Source organism: Solanum dulcamara, chromosome 1, assembly GCF_947179165.1.
Source record: "Solanum dulcamara chromosome 1, daSolDulc1.2, whole genome shotgun sequence".
Classification (NCBI taxonomy): domain Eukaryota; kingdom Viridiplantae; phylum Streptophyta; class Magnoliopsida; order Solanales; family Solanaceae; genus Solanum; species Solanum dulcamara.
This window is the reverse complement of record NC_077237.1, coordinates 31,755,289-31,771,670: the sequence shown is the minus strand read 5'-3', so window position 1 is coordinate 31,771,670 and position 16,382 is coordinate 31,755,289. Positions and strand designations below refer to the sequence as shown.

The 16,382-nt window shown below is 38.9% G+C and overlaps 1 long non-coding RNA gene across 1 annotated transcript; it reads right to left on the bottom strand.

Moving 5' to 3' along the window:
• Nucleotides 1–14,316: 14,316 nt before the first annotated feature.
• LOC129887742 (uncharacterized) lies at nucleotides 14,317–16,382 on the bottom strand. Its single transcript, XR_008766469.1, has 3 exons — nucleotides 16,208–16,382; nucleotides 15,271–15,312; nucleotides 14,317–14,433 (listed from the first exon to the last, which is right to left on the bottom strand). It is a non-coding gene; the product is annotated as an uncharacterized LOC129887742 (long non-coding RNA).

Sequence of the window (16,382 nt, the reverse complement as noted above, 5' to 3'; positions counted from 1 at the left end):
GGGACTTCAGCATTATTCAGTAGCCAACCCCTAAGGATTGGGAAAAAGAGAAGAAAAACCCAAAAGATAGGGTGCCAGTTAAAGTTTTGAAGAAAGTCGAGAAGAACTATACGAGGCTAACGATTCCCAAGTTATCAACATCATATATGGTTGGCTTTAAGAGTAACTGAGATGATCGTCCACCACTTATTAAGGTTACTTACCAAAATGGCTACCACTTTGGTATCCCAATGATTCCATACAAGACTAGTAGAATAAGACTTGCAAGTCCCCTATTGGATGGGTAGATGTTAGAACGACTAAGTTAAAAAGGACCTGACATGTTTAAACAAGCTATTGACTAAAAACCCAGAGTCGGCAGGAATGATATACAGATAATTGACATCGACGTTCAGAGTTCAAATTGATGATTGGATGTTCATAACGGAGTCACACAGAAAAGGGAACTAACCCAAAATATATTAGACTATATCAAGTTGATCATAAGGTGGGCAACACAGCTAGTAAGTTGCGCTTACCACCTTATTTGGAAATGTACGCCCAGTCCATCAGATAGGAATGCTTCACAAAGATACTGACGAGCCACCCAGGTTATGTTCCATAAATAAGGTCCAGGAGATGGAATCCTATTAGGAAAAAAAAACCTATCGCCATCTTAGATTGGCGAACTGGAAGATTGTAGACTAAAGACGTGCCTTCCATCAAGATACGACAGAAAAACCAAAACCAGAAAGAGGATGATCGGGGAACTGAAGAGAATATGAAATACAAGTATTTGCACCTGTAATAGATATTTATAGGTAACCCTGATTCCTGAAACACGTATATGAAGTATTGGTATGGAAGTATGTGTTAAGAAAATAGCAAAGAATCTCCCTACGATTTGTATAAGGTGCTAAGAAAAGTTTTGTCTAACATTCGGGGACGAATGTTCTAAAGGGGGGAAGGATGTTACACCACAACATTTTTAAACTCAGAATTTCTCATAAGTTCCTTGGACATTATCATGTGATCCGGATATGCTACGACACTATCAAACTGCTCTAAGGAAGGGAGAATGTGATACCTCATAGTAGAGAAGGTTGGAGATGAAATCATAAGAGTCCGGAAGGAATTGGAGGCCAAGTAATGGGTCGTAGGACTCGATTTATCTACGTAAGCTAATAACTTGGAAGTCATGCATACTTAAGTTATTGGAGTACGTACCAATCTTGGGTAGCATGGGATACATAGGCTCTTAAAATAAGATGAGATTACGAACCTACGAGAGGGAGCAAAAACTAGTTTCCGAACTTACTAAAGTGAAGCAAGCAGGTGAAAAGCAAGCACATCAAGCAAGCAGGTGACAAGAAAGCATGTCACTCACCTGCCTGCTTGGGGGGGGATGGACCCCGCTACCACATGGTGGCGCGTGATAGGTCGCATGAGCCTAGGTGGCGTCCTAGGGGCTGCCACATGTCACCCTAAGGGGATGCCATGTTTCACCTTATTAAAAGTTGGATATATACATATTAATGACTCTTAAGTCATTTAGAGTCAAAAATAAGCCAAAGAATAGAAAAAAAAAGTGAGAGAAGAGGCAGCCATGGTTGGAGAAGTTTAAGGTAAGTTCCTTGATTTTTCTTCCGTGAATTAATTAGCTACGGTGTTCCTAAAGCATGTGGAGATGTATATATGTATATATATGTATATTATGATGACTAATAATTCATTTCTTCAGTTGTACACTTGGGAAAAATTGGACAAAAACGTGAGAGGAAGAAGAGAGGAGGGCTACGTCCTAGGGGCTGCCAAGGTACGCCTCCAAGCTTCGCTCCATAAATAAATTATCTAAGGTATACTATGATCAATTTAGGGTGCTACTAACATAAATTTACTATTTGGGACAGTGAGGAAGTCGCAAAAATAGACCGCTCAATTTCAGTGCATTTGAAGAAGTTCCGAGTTGCGATTTGTCAATTTTGGCAAATTCCGGTAAGGTAAGGTTTCTCCTTTTAATTTGGAATTTATGGAGTTGTTATAGAGTGTGTTACATTCCCTGTAGGTGGCTGGAAATATGAAAATGGCATAGAAATACTAGGCGTTCGGAATAAACTAAATTGTAGTCGTTATAGTAAGGCGTTGTTCTTGTGAGTTGCTGCTGCAGAGGTGTGGTGTGTTATTGAAGGGCCTAAATATGTTCTAATATGGGTTAGGTTGATGCTGTTTGAAGCCACATGACCCCCCGTTGTGTATAATTAAAGAAGTTACAAAATAAAGGCTAGACGCCCTATTGTGATATCGTATTTTTGAGTAAGTCGTTTGGAGTTTATGTGGTATATTGTTGGTATAAATTACTGCAGGTTGTTGTTGTTGGTTGGCTGCGGGTTCTAAGGACATGGTTAGGAATTCGTATAGGGCACATTATAGGGGAGGTGCTGCCAATTTTCGTTAACGCCTCAACAAACTAAAGAACTAGTCGAGGAAATGACTAAGGAAATAGATTCCATTAATACTAAGGTGTAACCTAAGATGCTGGAAAGCTAAGAGTATTTGATATTCATATTACTTTCATATTGAATAGGTTCAGAGGACGAAAAGACGAGCAGGATCAAAAGTAACTCCCAAGAGGTATGTGAAGCTTCTCTTGGTATGTTTTTGGTATAGGTATGTAAAGCCTATCTTTTCTCTTTTGGCATGTCTTAGATGTAAGCAGGATATGATATGAGCTTTGGGGGTAATTCCATTCACAGGTTCTGAATATGACTTCAGGACCCTCACTCACTTTTGAATGTTAAACTTTAAAGTAGTAAGCGGCTATCTCCGAGTCTTCTATATGACTGTATAACAATTGATTCGACTAAACTCTTGTTTGTAAAAAAAAGAAAGGCTCTGAGATAATCGATGCTCTGACTGCTATAAGATATTTCACATTGGCATACGTCTATGATTTCTAAAAAACTCCTTCTTACATAGTCCTTAGTGATAGTTAGAGAGTATACGTCAGATACCTTCTGCCCTGATCCCCAGGTGATGGTTCACTTGACGACTTCATTGAGTCTCAAATAATGATTTAAACTGTGTTTTGTTTCTCACTACTCTACTCATGTATACTGTAACACTTTTTCTCCGAGTCCCGTTCCGGTTATCAAATTCGTGCAATTCACTGCATTGTCCACCGAGCCCTTCACTAGAAGGTCTGGTACGTATGTATATATATGATGATGATGTGTTGTAATAAGGTAGCGATGGCATGGGGCCTGATACTGATACTCTAGATATGATTCACCGGATCCCTGAAAGGGCCAGGTATATTGAAAATTTTAGCATGCATATTTTTGTGATTCACAGAGCACTGGTACATGTTTCTAATTTTATAGTTGGTTCCCCTTCTTCTCTATTTTGGATATACCTCCAGTTGTACTATGTTACGTTTTACATACTCAGTATATATGTCATACTGACCCCCTTTCTCGGGGGGCTGCGTTCATGCCCACAAGTACAGATACAGGTGTTAGGAATCCATCAGCTTAGAATTCCACACAACTCAGCTCGAAGAGGCTCCATTTTATCGGGGCCTAGTTTTTGATACTGTCCACTGATGTATAACATTGTTTTGTCCATTCAGGGGTACGACGGGGGCCCTGTCCCGCCATATGTTGTCATTTATATTTTTAGAGGTCTGCAGACATGTATATGTGGGTTGTGTATGTCAATTTGATTCATCTGAGTCTACATGATACATTATATGTGTTAATATGTTATGTCAGCCTTGTTGTCTTGCATGCCCTATTATGTTTTGGGTACAAATGAAAAAGGCTACAAGTTTGTAAAAATGTTATCGCCTAGTGGGGTTCTGTTACATGATATTGTCTTATTTACGATTCAATGTGACCACACCTAATAGATATGTGTACGGGGGGTCCAAGTCGGACCCCAGTCGCGGCCTACAGGGTTGGGTCGTGACAACGTGTTCGTCTTCTATTGGGCCACGGATCCTTGCCTTGCCTCCTAGGCTGCCACGTGCCTTTATGAGGCCCACCCTCAAGTAGGTGGGTCACCTGCTTGACCCCCAAGTAGGTGGGTCACCTACTTGCTTGAGGTGTTTCCACATGGCACCTTCTTATTGGCTGCCACGTGTCATCTTCTCCTCTTCCTCGTGAGTTCATAATCTCATCTCATTTTAAGAGCCTATGTAATCCATGCTTCGTAAGCTTGGTATGTACTCCAATAGCTTAAGTATGTAAGACTTCCAAGTTAGTAGCTTACGTAGGTAACTCGAGTCCTATGACTCATTTCTTAGCCTCCAACTCTTTCCGGATTCGTATAACTCTATTTCCAGCCTTCCTTCTCATGAGGTATCACAATCCTCTTTCCTTAGAGTTGTTTAATAGGGTCGTAACTTAAGTGGCTCACATACTAGCTTCTAAGTAACTTAAGGGACCTTCCGAGTTCAAAGATGTGGGGTGTAACAGGTGCTGCCCGATTTTTGTTACGCCTTAACTAGTTAAGAAACTAGTCGAGAAGGCGAGCGAAGGGATGAATGTTGTGAATACTCGTGGGTAATCTAAGTTGCTGAAAAGTCTAAGGTTGTTAATACTTGCATTAGTTCCATGTTAAATAGGTTTCGAGGAAAACGACGTGGACGTGATTAAGAGAAGTCCATACGAGGTATGTGAAGCTTTCTTTTGGCGTGTTTTGGAATAACTATGTAGAGCTATTCTTCTTTTCTTTTGGCATGTCTTAGGTATAAGTTATGAATTCTTTGTATACGAAATGTGGGGATAATTCCACTCGTGAAACTCTAAATGTAATTCATAACTGTATTCACTTTGTAATGTTAAGACTCCTATAATAGTTGAGTTATTGCCTTTCCAGGCTACTATATCATGAATAGTAGTATATGTAAAGCCTGTCTGTTCTTCCTTTTGGAAGGTCTTAAGTATAAATGTAATAGCATATGATATGAGGTGGAGGTAGTTCTAGTTATAAGCTCCAGGTATGATTATGACTTTTATTTACTAATTGGTATTAGAATTCTTAAAATAGTTGAACTACCCTCGAGTCTCCTATCTGCTGAATAATACTTGAATGTGTCAGCTCCTCTTCCTAAAGTATTTGTGATGACAAATGTCTCTACTTCCAAAAGTTGTTTAACCTTGTCTCGATACACGTTTACGATTCCTGAAACTCCAGTTGATATGCTCCGTAACGATGTTTAGAAGATACTTAAGACAATTACTACTCTGATCTTCAGGTCATGATTCACTTAACTATTTCATTGAGTCTCAAATGATGACTTAGTTGCATATAGTTTCTCACTACTCTATTCGATCACCCTATAACCCATCTTCCTCCGAGTCCCATAAGAGGGCCAGGAATGCAGTCGTGCCTAGTTTTACTATTCGTTCACCGAGTCCTAGGCCGGCTATATATATATATATGAAGTATATGAGGATAAAATGCCATATACGATGAAGTGAAACATACGATGATGCCGTATGTGATGATACTCGTCACCGCATCCCGAGCCGGATATATACATATGATGATATAATGGAGAATGTGGATTGAGCCGTATGTTTTTTGGCATTGTTTTAAATTACGGATCGGGCTGAACATTCCTTGGCGTATTTTACTGTATGATGATGGTACGCTATAGACATACACTACTCTTTCACCGAGTCCCTCACTAAAGGGCTGGATACTTTACGTAGGAACATTAGGGCACGTAAGACTATACATCATCATATATTGTGCCCGGCCCTCTAGTGAACTTGGTGTTATAATCATATTCTCATGTTCATATATCATCGTACCATCATGTATTCCATTGCATCATCTCATCATATACGGTATCATATCATCGTATACGGCATAATCTTATCACGCATATCATAATGTTACACCCGGTTCACTGCAGGGCTCGGGGTTACAATGTATCACTCTAATCTCATATGCATGCCTACATAAAGTATCCGGCCCTTTAGTGAGGGACTCGGTGAATAGAATGGTGTACGTCTATAGCGTACCATCATAATATACATACCGTACCCGTCCCTCTAAGGAAAGACTCAGTGTTCCTTCCTTATTCCGCCACATATACTATCACATTATAGCCAGCCCGGGACTCGGTGAATAATCGTATCGTCATAACATATAACATATATCACACCTCACGTACGACATCGTCTCTTCATGTGTGGAACTATACACATCCAGCTCGGGACACGGTAAAAGAAGTAGTAACACTATGCACGATAACATTCCCGACCTATCATGGGACTCGAGGAAGGATGGGTTACAGTATACACAAATAGGGTAGTGAGAAACCATATGCAACTAAGTCATTACCCAGACTCGATGAAACAGTCAAGTGAACCATCACCTGAAGACCAGGGGAGTAATTATCCAAGATACCCCTTTAGATTTCATTAGGACTTACATTAGTTGGGGATTCATGGATCACAGATATGCATCAAGATAATGCCACACAATTTATGCAATCAGAAATATAGTCTATGCAACCAGAAACACAATTAATCTAGGCAAAGACTAAACTTATGCAATCAGACACATTTATCATTTTAGAGCGTTTAAAAAAAAGAGCCGGTACTTCCACTTACTATTCATTATATAGCAAGCTCGAGAATAGTAATTTGATTACTTTCAGACTCTCAATGTTCAGAAGTGACTACAAATCACGTGTTACACTCAGAGCTCATAAATAGAATTACCTCTAAACCCATATCATATATCATTTTACTTAAACTTAAGCCATTCCAAAGGAAAGAAGAGATAGACTTTACATGTACTGATTTTCATCACATAGAATTCTTAAAGGCAACGACTCAGCTATTGCAGGAGTTCTACTATCAAGAAGTAAATGAGAGTCTCGACCCATACTCAGGGCTTTACGAATGGATTGAATCCCAAATATCATATACATAGCATTTATAGCTTACATCTAAGACATGCCAAAAGAAAAGAAGAATAGCTCTACATACTTATTCCAAAAACACGCCAAAAGAAAGCTTCACATACCTTGTCTGAGTTATTCCTTATCCTGTTCACCTCGTCATCCTTTGAACCTATCCAACAGGAAAGTAATATGCATATCAACTCTTCTTAACTTTCCAGCCTCTTAGGTTAAACTTAGTATTAATGGAATCTGTTTCCTTAGTCATTTCCTCGACCAGATCTTTAGTTTGTCAAGGCGTTAACAAAAATTGGGCAGCACCTCCCCTATAATGTGACCTATCCGAATTCCCAACCATGTCCTTAGCACCTGCATCAAACCAAAAATAAAACCAGCAGCCCATACATATACATATTATGACAACATTACACAATATAAACCCCCAACAATTCACTCGAACTAAGATACCAAAACTAGAGTTTTTAATCTTTCTTTCGCTAATCTTTTAATTGCAAAGCGGAGGGACGTGTGGCTGCAACCAGCAGCTACCTGACCTAATTTAGAGAACTTTTAGACCCTGCAACACACCAAAACACAACCATCAGCATCCCCCACGAGCACAACACCTTATTTCGACAACAATTCAATTCTAGCGACTCCAATTTAGTTTATTCCGAACGCTGAACTTTTCAAACCTTTTCCCCAACTTCCATCAGCCCCTAAGGTGTGTAGTACACCCTAATTTAACATAATAAACTTTAAATTAGAGGGGAAGAACTTACCTTTCCCTAAATTGGCTAGAACTCGCCGAAATCGCGCCTTGGATTTTTTTTTTTAACGTGCTGAATCGTCGTGGCAGCTTGCTGTCTGTTGTTTGTCTGTACCAAACTCTAATTTTATACTACTAATACTTCCATATCACCGTGGTATATTCTATATAATTAATTTATGGAACGAAATCGGGACTTACCTTATTTTTCTCCCAAGCCATAGCAATTTTCTCCTTAGCCCTAGGGTTTGTTTTCCTTTGTTGCTGCTGATTTGTTTGGATCAGAACTGAAGCCATTAGTCATATATACATATATTTAGGTGGTCCTAGGTGGTTACACGTATCATCCCCTAAGGGGGACACGTGTCCATCCCCTATTAGGCCACGGATCCATGCCATCAAGGAGGGACTGCCACGTGGTAGTGGGGCCTACCTCCCCAAGCAGGTGGGTCACCTGCTTGCTTAGTTTCTTCCACATGTCACCCTCCCATTGGATGCCCCACGAATTTTCTTTTTCTTCCTCGTGGATCGTAATCTCATTCGTAATCTCGTCTCACTTCAAGACCCTATGAAACCCTTGCTACATAAGTTTAGTATGTAATCAAGTAACTCACATATGTAAGACTTCTAACTTAGTAGTTTACATAGATAAGTCGAGTCCTACGACCCGTTACTTGGCCTCCAACTCCTTCCGACTCCTATGGACCCTATTTCCAACCTTCCCTACCATGGGGTGTCACATTCTCCATTCTTAGAGTTGTTCAATAGGGTCGTAACTTAAGTAGCTCACATACTAGCTTCTAAGTAACTTAAGAAACCTTCTGAGTTCAAAGATGTGGGGTGTAACATCCTTCCCCCCTTTAGAACATTCGTCCTCGAATGTTAACTACAACTTCCCTTAAGACTATGTATAGATTATCGAGAGGTTCCTTTCTTTTATGATATCACATACTTGCCTATCCATATCTTTAATATACAAGTATTCAGGAGTCGGGGTTACCTGTAGATGTATGGAACAAGTATGGATACCTGTGTCTCATATCCTCTTCGGCTTCCTAGGTCATTTCCTCCCGATTCCTATTCCGACACAACACCTTAACCGAGGTTATGTCCTTAGTTCACAACCTGTTTAATCTACTGATCCTGAATGGAAATAGGTTGCCCCTCATAGGATAACTCCCTGTTACGTGGACCTCCTCCACGGGAAATATTCTGGGAGCGTCATTTTCATTCTTGAGGAGCATTGATCTGTTAAAACTGAATGTATTGTTTCAAATCAGATGGTAGGTCCTACTCATAAGCATCTTTATCCATTCTACATATGACCTGAGAAGGATCAATGTATCCCCTTCCTGCCGACTCTATGTTTCTAATCGATAGCTTGTCCCGAACTAAGCTTTACCTCATCAATAATTTACTAGATCCCCTCTGGCCTATCCATTAGTCGAAGGGAAAAATATTATACTAAGATTCACCTGTGTTCCCAATCCTTACCGGAATGATCTCCAGCGATTAGCCGTATGTTGAACTTCCCCGTCCGAGATAATAGATGTGGGAACCCTGTGAATTCTTATTTTTTCCTTGTTATGTCTTCTCGTATAACCCTTAGCTGAATATATCTTCCTAATTGGAAGAAAATGGGTTAATTGTGTCAGTTTATCTACCATAACCCATATGAACTTATACTTCCATAGAGTGCGAGGTTGGACTGCACTATAACGTACATTAATCGCCTTCCATATCCGAGTCGGGATTCCCATCCCCCGTAATAGGCTATTAAGCCTCTAATGCTCCTCTTAGTTTAAGCCATTATCCAACTCCTTTTAATTCAACCTTTAACACCTAAGGTCTGTTATCTTGCTCTTTTACTCAGACCTTCTTTCCAGTTTTATTACTATACCTTATACTGTAACTCTTGCACAAATATGTGTAGGTACGTAGAGCCATTTAGAAAATGCTTTAGTGACTCTATACTAGCGGCTTACCTCCTTCGATCGAGGTCAGGGCTCTACTAGGGCTTTCTCCTTGATACCGATTATATCTTAATAGTTCTGTCTCGAACCATCTTACACTTTTCTTTAATAGATTCTAAATATTGCCATCACATTGCCATTACTGACTTTCTTTTATCGAGTAATCATTTGACCTCGCTCTTGGCATGCCAATGTTTGTAAGATGCACAACTATTCTTGTGCTATTTTCATGAGGTGCATTGTATTTCAGTCATAATCTTTTCTGCTCTTGGCTTACTCTGTTCTATATGTGTCGTTGTACTAACACGCTTTTATAATCTCTTTTTGTCATACTTGTTTTGTTCCCTTTCTCACTTCTTAAGGGGTCACCCATCCCAGTGCTACTCTCATCCGAGCACGCTTAACTTCAGAGTTTTGACGGAATCCGGTGCATCAGTGCGGGTATGATCACATCCATCCCTTCTGGGGTCTCGTTTGACATTTAAGCATTCCTATTTACATATGACAGCGTCAGTTGATTTTTTTTTATGCTTGTAATTCTCTTGTCCACTTCCCCCCTTTTAGGGTGTACCCATGTCATCCTCTATTTATTTTCAGCTATTCAAACACGAATGATTCTACTCCAACATATTTAACGTGTTGCACCATATCTACATGTTCTGTTAATTCTTTCATACATTAAGTTGCCTTTATAGGAACCCTAGTATACCCATAGGGTGCTTTAGTATTGGAAATATATCATATAAAACCTCATCTAATGGTTGATACTCTAGTAATATCCGTGATGTAGCAATGCATTCCAAGCCACATTTTATTCATCCCAATCAGTAATTAGCTCGTGCTCACACTTAGTTCAAATCCTCCACTTGGGAGTACTTATACTTTAGCGATTCGCGTTACAAGCTCTGTCATTATACTAAACTTATTCCCGTGGATACCTCTTATTCTTCTAATAACTTAGTAATGCAGTAGTTGTTCTACGAATTAATATTCCCTTTCCTTGCAAGATCTCATTAATCGTCAAGGTGGAGTCACGTATACACAAGATCTCATTCATCTTTGTCGTGTGCTTAAGGCTTACTTCTAATCCTTCTTAAAACCACATCAACTTCGTTGTAGTAGTGGCCTTGTCTTATAACCTTTCCATCGTACTATGCCTTCAGTTCGCAACTGTCTATTTCCCTCTTTGTTCGATACTCATACTTAATTAATCAAATCTATCTTGAGTGCCTCTATTAGAACTTCTCTATTATTCCTTCAGCTCATTTCCATTTTTAGATGGGCGTAAGGGATTCCATATTACTCTTTATTTCCTTGCACTAGCTATCCTTTTCGTCACAACATAACCTTTACTTGACACTTTCCTTACAGAACTTGATAAGTCTTCCTTAATGTTTCACAAGTTGTGTTATTAATACTTTATATCCATCACAGTTATTTATCCCTCGTACTCTTGTCTTACTCATACTGTTACTTTCCTTAACTATAACTTGTCATAGTTTATCCCTGTATATCAATTCAGGAGATGCCTTACTATATCATTTTATCCCGATGTATCAGTCTTCTCTAAGTCATCTTCTTTGGCTTATAGCTCTTTTCCAACTTCGTTCTACTATATCAATATCGACCTCCTAGTTTCTATTGCCATTAATTTAGCAATTAACTAATTTCTCGAGGTCAGCCATACTTGTTTAGTCAAATCTCATCATTATTGCGAGAACAACCTTTCAAGACATACTACAGCCCTGTATCTCATTCTCTTCTTATTTCTACGAAAATTTAGGCAGAGTGTATTTCTTACTATCCCTATACCTACATGCAGAAAATGCCAACAATGCCTCATAGGGCATACACATATATTCACATCATTTCACATCGCCGCCACACAGGGCGCCCACAATTAACAGTATGGAAATGGACTTACCTTTTATATCCACTTGAGCTACACCTATTACACTTTCTTGTTTACCTTTCCTTTCACTTTTCAATTATATATGTCAATCACATTTCAATACCTTACCTGACATAGGTCCTTCGTGCCTTTGCTTACCTGCGTGCTTCATAACATCCAATATTGTTAGTTACTTTCTTCTATCGGTGTTGTCTTCCTACTAAAATAGCAAGTTAGTATGAGGAATTTCATTTCCTATGACTCGGCTCTATTGCACGATCTTAGATATGAAAGAAAGTAACATCTGAAATGTCCTGTAGCCTCCTGTCTATAGATGTGGTGCACAACACACCGATAAACAAGACTCTACTAGACACGGTCTGTAGACATTCCAAGGACGAACTGCTCTGATACTACTTCTGTCACGACCCAACCCTATAGGCCACGACTGGGGTCCGACCTGGACCCTGTTATGCGTATTTACCAACTACACTTAAGTTGAACCGTGTGTGATTGGATACTACACATAAAAACCTCAATAGTTTAAAACTTTTTCATGTACCTGTAACCTCTTTCAATTGTATCATATCATGAAAGGGCACGCGCCGACGAGGCTGCCATAACATAAAAATATTTACAACATGTCGTATAGGCACAGTCAAAACAAACTCATAAACAACCCACATCCATATGTCTACAGACCTCTAGGAATAATAACAACAATATATGGCAGAACAGGGCCCCCGTCGTACCCCTGAATGTACAAATATATACATTCAGTGACCAGTATCAAAAGTTGGGCTCCAGAATAGTGAAGCACTTCCGACATAGCTGAGAGGAACTCCTAAGCTGACGGATCTCCAAAATGAACATCTGTACTTGCCAGCATGAAAGGCAGCCCCCCGAGAAAAGGGGGTCAGTACGATATATGTACTGAGTATGTAAAGTATAACAAATCGTAACTGAGACCGTAACTGAAATAGGGATGCAGGGGACAAGTATAACAATTAATAAATTACTGTACCAGCACCTTAGGGCACGTAAGCCTATACATCATCATATATTGTGCCCGTCCGTCTAGTGAACTTGGTGTTATAATCATATTCTCATGTTCACATATCATCATACCATCATGTATTCCATTGCATCATCTCATCGTATACGATATCATATCATCGTATACGACATAATCTTATCACGCATATCATCATGTTACACCCGGTTCGCTGCGGGGCTCGAGGTCATAATGTATCACTCTAATCTCATATGCATACCTACATAAAGTATCTAGCCATTTAATGAGGGACTCGGTGAATAGAGTGGCATACGTCTATAGCGTACGATCATAATATACAACCGTACCCGGCCCTATAAGGAGGGACTCGGTGTTCCTTCCTTATTCTGCCACATATACTATCATATTACAGCAGGCCCGGGACTCGGTGAATAATCGTATCGTCATAACATATAACATATATCACACCTCACGTACGGTATCGTCTCTTCGTGTGTGGAACTATACACATCCGGCCCGAGACACGGTGAAAGAAGTAGTAACACTGTGCACGATAACGTTCCTAGCCCATCGTAGGACTCGAGGAAGGATGGGTTACAGTATACACAAATAGCATAGTGAGAAACCATATGCAACTAAGTCATTACCTGAGACCCGATGAAACAGTCAAGTGAACCATCACCTGAAGACTAGGGGAGTAATTATCCGAGATACCCCCTTAGATGTCATTAGGGCTTACATCAGTTGGGGCTTCATGGATCACAGACATGCATCAATATAATGCCACACAATTTATGCAATCAGAAATATAGTCTATGCAACCAGAAACACAATTTATCTAGGCAAAGACTAAACTTATGCAATCAGACACATTTATCATTTCAGAGCCTTTAAAAAAAGAGCTGGTACTTCCACTTACTATACATTATATAGCAAGCTCAAGAATAGTAATTTGATTAATTTCAGACTCTCAATGTTCAGAAGTGACTACAAGTCACGAGTTACACTCAGAGCTTATAAATAGAATTACCTCTAAACCCATATCATATATCATTTTACTTAAACTTAAGCCATTCCAAAGGAAAGAAGAGATAGACTTTACATGTACTGGTTTTCATCACATAGAATACTTAAAGGCAACAATTCAGGTATTGTAGGAGTTCTACTATCAAGAAGTAAACGAAAGTCTCGACCCATACTCAGGGCTTTAAGAATGGATTGAATCTCAAATATCATATACATAGCATTTATAGCTTACATCAAAGACATGCCAAAAGAAAAGAAGAATAGCTCTACATACTTATTCCAAAAACACGCCAAAAGAAAGTTTAACATACCTTGTCTGAGTTATTCCTTATCCTGTTCGCCTCGTCATCCTTTGAACCTATCAAATAGGAAAGTAATATGTCACGACCTAGCCCCGTAGGCCGTGACTAGTGTCCGAATTGGACACTCGTATACACACATATTATCTATTATCAATCGACAATTAAACACGATATAAAATTTATATGGGTAGCACGTTGTCTCAAACGGTCACTTATATATATACCAAAATCAGCTATTTCTTGGGTAGTCTTAATTGTCAAAAATAAGATAACATAATACGTAAGCCGACAAGGCTTTTACTCCGAATGTAAATGTCCAAAAACATAAGCCATACTAGTAAACCAGACAACATCTACATACAACCCACTCATGTGTCTACAGACCTCTAAGAGGATTAACAATAGCATATGATGGGACAGAGCCCCGCCGTACCCCTAAATACACAAATATATACATTATAAGGATTAGTACCAAAAGTTTAGGCTCCGAGACAATGGAGCACTTCAACCCATTGAGTAGAATCCTAAGGTGGCGGCTCTCCAAAATGAGTATCTGTACCTGCGGGCACGAAACGCAGCCCCCCGAAGAAGGGGGTTAGTACGAAATATGTACCGAGTATATAAAGCATAAAATATCGTAAAGGAGATCACATCTGAAATAAAGATTTAGGAGTCAAGTATCATAATCAATAAATCACTGTACCTGTGTCTTATAAAATGAAGACATGCATATCATCATCATATATCGTACCTGGCCCGTTATGGGACTCGGTGTCACAATTATATCAATATATCGTCATATGTATATATATACCATACCCGGCCCTCTAGCAAGGGACTCGGTGAATAGAGTAGTGTACACTGATACCGTACCCGGCCCATTATGGGACTCGGTGCCATAATCATATCGTCATATCATTATAATATCATATTATCATATCACGTACCCAGCCCTCTAGTAAGGGACTCAGTGAATAATGTAGTGGAATCCATACATGATAACATACCCGGCCTATCGTAGGACTCGGTGAATAATACCATAACAATATGCACGAATAAGGTATCATTAGCAACCTTGTGAAATTTGATCATTATCGGAGACTTAATAGAATAAGCAAAATAGTCCATCATTTGAAAACAAAGACAATAGTCATTATGAATCACACCAATTATGGATTATACTAAAATATAAATTATACCACAACATGAGTTATACCAACTAGGATGGCTGGAATCATACACATGAGTCAAGACATAACAATATAAATTTTGAAAATCAAGAACGGTAGCCATCCGAGTATATCTACGAATAAGAGTTTCTTTGGAATTTAAGCATACGTCATTCGTTCGTTTCATATGGATCATGCCAAAAGAAGAAAATGTTAACTTTACATACCTTTAGCGTTTATACGTATATGTTGTCCAATATTGTCTCAACCTATATTAAAAGGTTAAGCACTATGGTTAAGCTATGGACAAGAATAAAACGTAGTCTATCGTTAGTAGGTTATTTCAAAAAAAAATTGGACAGCACCTCCCCTATACCGCTCACTTTTCCTACTTTCAAACCAACCATATAATCATCAATCAACATCAACAATCCAAAATATTGACACAAAATAAGATTTATTATTGACAATAAGCCTAGAATATTTCCACCCGACTCATGTTACCAAAGCAGTAAATTCGGAAAGTCAAGTACCTCACGTTGTATCTAAATTTTGAAACTGAAAACGGCAAAACTGGACTTTATGACCTTCATGAAACATTTCTATCTCTGTCTTAAGTTTCCAATGCAAAAGAAATCAACTCAAAAGTCATTTTCTACAAAGAGATATCATCAAAATACGAACAGCTATACATGAAGGAGTTTTCAATCCAGAATCTGGACAGAATTTGTCTTATGATTCATGCTCAGTTTTAGACATAATAACAGCAGATATAGACTAAGACATAAACATAAGAGTTGTAGGTACGTGTATTATATTTCCAAAACATGTTTAATATCTAAAATCGAAGGTCTACACAATGAGATATTCCAGAATTACTACCAGCTACTCAATTCCAAAAACGGGTTTGAACATTCACAATCTTCATACACCTTTTTCCTCCAAATTCAAGAACAACAACTCATCAACAATATCAAAACAATATCAACCATTATTATACATCATCACTAAGATAATTCCATCTATTTAATCTACCTAAAACAACCCTTTAACCCATAACTCTCAACAAATCACCAAACTAGTTTATAACACTATTTTCTCCGTTCTAATCCGTTAAAACTCTAACTAAACTTGTTAACAATGAAAAGGAGACTTTAATATTACCTTAAATTTGCAGCACCACATAAAATCTTCTCCTTATTGGCTGATTTCTAGCTCAAATTGAAGCCAACGCGACGTACAACAATTTTCTCTTCATGAGCTTCGGATTTTGGGACTCGAATTTTGGTCGGATTTGTTTTTTCTCTCAAGAACTTCTCCTCTCTCTCTCTCTCTGGAA